Raw genomic sequence first — 4,561 nt, forward strand, 5'->3', positions numbered from 1 at the left:
ATACCCCCATGAATATTTTCTTGAGCTGAATTAAAATAGTCTTTCCTCTTCATGAGAGGGTGTCAAACTATGTCATAATGACAGTTTTTTTCGTGTTAATTTAAAGTAATGTTATGTTGGTCAATACTTCAAGTCCTCTGCTTTGATGTATAAACTGGATATAGGCTTGACTTAGGCCTACTGTTGTAGTACACTGTAAATAAACTAAAATGTCATATGTGTATGTTTACCGGCGCTAGTCATGTTGAATGCAACGTGTTCATTATTTTATGTCTCTATTTCCTACACATATGAAGGTTAGGCGATAGTGAAACAATGGAGGGAAGTTAAATGCTGAGTGCATCTAATTGGCCACATGGTGGCAGTACAACACAAGATAACACCATAAACTCTGCTCCATCGTATTTGACTTTCAAATTATGTTGAAGCATGGGATTGACAGATATCCCCCCAGAGATGATACAACCTTGCCTCATTACTTTGTATACTTCTATAAAGTTATTGTGAGTTCGTGGGGTGGGGTGGGGTGGGGGGTGAACAATTGTCTTTCCTTAGAGAGGATTATACAGTCGTCAGTAGATTTCAAGAATACAATCAGTTAGGATAAGGAGGAAATACAAACATAAAAAAAAATCCTAACTAGCGTAATGAGTGAGTTCCTCCAAGCTTGACTGGAACATCATGGACCAGTGACAACAAAATTAAGAAAGGTCCTACATTTTGTATGGCAAATATGCAAAACCAGTCTGACGTCAACTTTATTGGTGACTCAGACGTTCCATCTAAAAAAAAACAGTTTTATTTTAATCCACAGGTGAGCTTCAGACACCAGACTTTCAAACAAGGACATCCTCCTTTAAGAAGGTGTGGTTTAACTAGTGATTTTGCTACAGCATTTGCAAGCAGTGCTGAACCGGGTCAGGAGTGGCAGTCTAATCCCGAATAGCTACTGTACCATTCACCTTCACTAGAAAACAAAACCTCAGTAGAAGGTAAAGTAACATTTTCCCTAGTATTATATCAAGCCAAGTTGAAGTGCTGTTTCAGTAAATAAGATGTGTGTGTGTTGTTGTGATGTAGATGTGGACTCAATCAGAAGGCAGTTCAGAAGTTGAGGACATGGACACCTCAGACACTTCTGTTAAAAAAACATGGCATTGGTTCTACCTGGACGAAAGAGGAACGTGGCACATGTTTGAGGTATCTGTCTCTTTTGACAGTCTTACACCCCCGCACACACTGGTTGATTCAAAATTGTTTCCATGTAATTTCAATGAAGATCGAGGGAGATTATCAGTGGTCTTGTATGTCTTCCATTTCCTAATAATTGCTCCCACAGTTGATTTCTTCAAACCAAGCTGCTTACCTATTGCAGATTCAGTCTTCCCAGCCTGGTGCAGGTCTACAATTTTGTTTCTGGTGTCCTTTGACAGCTCTTTGGTCTTGGCCATAGTGGAGTTTGGAGTGTTACTGTTTGAGGTTGTGGACAGGTGTCTTTTATACTGATAACAAGTTCAAACAGGGGCCATTAATACAGGTAACAAGTGGAGGACAGAGGAGCCTCTTAAAGAAGAACTTACAGGTCTGTGAGAGCCAGAATTCTTGCTTGTTTGTAGGTGACCAAATACTTATTTTCCACCATAATTTGCAAATAAATTCATTAAAAATCCTACAATGTGATTTTCAGGATTTTTTTTTCTAATTTTGTCTGTCATAGTTGACGTGTACCTATGATGAAAATTACAGGCCTCTCTCATCTTTTTAAGTGGGAGAACTTGCACAATTGGTGGCTGACTAAATACTTTTTTTCCCCACTGTATATATTCAAACCTTGATTAGAGTAGATTATTCTGCAATAATATATGTTTGTTTACTTATCATCAAAATGAGTTATCCTGAGTTTGTTTGTAATCTGAATATGATTTAATTTCCATCATTGACCGCTAGGTGTTTTGTCTGAAGAGAGACACAGCTGAGTATAATTATGTGGCAGGCTGCTTAAAGGAGGGGGAACTAGACAGAAGCATAAAATCCATCTGTAGAATACAGAACCTGGACCTCTGGGAATTGTACTGTAGGTAAGAGGAAGTAGAATTTACATCATCATCATCATAATATTATAATAATTTCTCCAGAAATAGGTGGATGTAGTACAGTATACATTCCCTTTATAAGTTGGTGGTATTCTATCACTATTGATATTGTATTGACCATGGTGATTCTCTTTTTAAAGAAAGAAGATTCAGTTGGGAAGGATTCATGGTGTTACAGAGGTCAAGGAGGAGAAGCTGTTTCATGGAACAAAAGTCAGCAACGTACACACAATTTGTACGTACAATTTCGACAACAGGTTAGCTGGTATCAACGGCCATGTCCTTGGAAAAGGTACGTGATGATGAAACAGACTGTAAATGAATATTGTATGATAGCAGGTATAATCTCACTGGTACAATAACCCCATTATTAACAATTTTCTTCCTTTTATGTAGGAACCTACTTTGCAAGATTTGCCTCATGCAGATAAGTACAGCCCATGGAACACTGATCCAGTAACTCTGTTTGGTGAGGCACCACAAGGCTTCAGTAGCCAACAGACCAAAACAAGGTTTCTGTGTCAGGTGATAGTTGGGAAAACTACACTGGGAAAGAAAGATGACAAAAGTGCTATCAACTTCCATGACAGTTGTGTGGACAATGTCATATATCCCAGAATTTTTGTCATATTTGATCCCAATCAGATATATCCAGAGTACTTAATTCAGTACAATTGAAATAAACATGGAGACCGAGATAACTACAATGAGTTGTCATGTCCAATATGAACTGTAAGCCTATCATTTGAATAGGTTGAATGGACATTTTGCATTAAAATTAAAGCAATTTCTATTCACTGTTGTTTTAAACAGTGGTCAATTCTCAATGGAAATAATTTCTATTAAGATGGATTGTGTAATAAGCTATTGCGGTGGTGTCGGATGCGTTGAGTTATAACTCTTTGATAACTATTTGATAGGTGAACGTTATTGAGTGAGTTTGGACAATTAATTGAGTTTACCTGGTAAATTTATAGGCTTCCTTAACAGACTGTATGCTATAGCTTTTATGAATCTAAATGTAAAATGTAATGTTATCAATTAGTAAGCCTATATTGATAGAGTTATCGAAGCCCTCGCTCATTCATTGTAATAGTATCCGCAGCACGCCTAGCTGTGGGTTTCTTTTCCCTCGTGGGTTGAGACCTGTCGTTTTTGGGGATTGGAAAATCAAGTCTTTGTAATGGAAGGGGGTGGCGGTCGGGGGCAGCGCTCAGGGGCTGGGCGTTTGGGTGTTGTGAGTAAGACACGGAGGAGAACCAACCAGTGAAAGCACAGCCCCTTTCATTATCGACTCATTGTGCCGATAACATCAAAGAGCCATTCCAGACTCTGTAGTCAGGAGGACTTTGAGAGTTAGGAGTCAACCGGACTAGTAAATTAGTAGCCTACAGTAGGATAGGTTGTGGCCTAGTAAAAACGAGTACTGGCAGTAGAGGTCGCTGTTGACCTTGATGCGCACCTGTAGGCCCCTTTCCCCGATTGAAGATGGGATGCTAAAGTGCTCGATTTCTGTCAACTCAGGTCAGTCACTCTGTTTTACTGGAATGTAATTAAAACTTTGAATGAATCAAATGAATTGGACATGTCCATTGAATTTTTTGTTTTGTTTAATGTTTTGCATATTCCACTCTCTGAATTGGTCCTTGAAATCACTTCAGTGTTTTGTAAACTATAATTCAAAGTTGTCACTGTGACTAAACCAGAACATTAATTTGAGTTCAAACCATTTCCTTGTCAGGCCAAATGTTCACTAAAAAGTATGCACACAGTTTAAACAAAATCAAGCCTTGCATTTCATCACAGCCGGCTACATATAAATGTTAGGATACCTCTGTTTAAACTGGTGAGGTGATAACAAATGATTTCTGTTCTCATTGGAACAAGCATGGAAGTATAGAAAAATCTTAAATACAACCTCTATCTGAAATGTTTTGAGTTTGTAGTTCGTAAAACAATCAGGGCAGGTTTCACAGACCCAGATAAGCCTAGTCCTGGACTTAAAACCTACACAAATTGAGAATTTCCATTGAGCATGGTGTTTAGTCCAGGACTCAATCTGTAGAGTCTTATTATAATTGTCGATGACACATACCATTCAGCTTGAAATTCACCTTGAACAGGATCCCAAATTCTACATTACCAGACAGTTTTTGCAGTGCTGCTGTGTTTGAACTGCTGTTGTTGGAATAGAAATGGCTCCTCCGGTCCCCTGAGTCCTCACATACTGAGGTCAGCCGCACGGACAGGAGGAAGAGAGGGCATCAAAGCACTTCCTCATTGGCTACTGAACTCACGTAACCTGGGAAAAACAGATTCACATTGAGATGGAGCCACACTGAGAGAAACTAGACCACTCTATTTCCTCTCTCTACAGGGGGACACTTTCATGTTATTCTGATTAGTTTATCACTTTGAAGACACTATTTTGTGTGTGTGTGTGTGTGCGCGATATACAGTTGAAGTCA

General features: G+C 38.9%; 1 pseudogene; it reads left to right on the plus strand.

Annotated features, from left to right (window-relative positions):
* The first annotated feature begins 1,119 nt into the window (after positions 1 to 1,119).
* LOC121548110 lies at positions 1,120 to 2,771 on the plus strand (annotated as a pseudogene).
* The last annotated feature ends 1,790 nt before the right edge of the window (positions 2,772 to 4,561 follow it).

The sequence above is a fragment of the Coregonus clupeaformis genome, chromosome 2 (assembly GCF_020615455.1).
Source record: "Coregonus clupeaformis isolate EN_2021a chromosome 2, ASM2061545v1, whole genome shotgun sequence".
NCBI classification, from domain to species: Eukaryota; Metazoa; Chordata; class Actinopteri; order Salmoniformes; family Salmonidae; genus Coregonus; species Coregonus clupeaformis.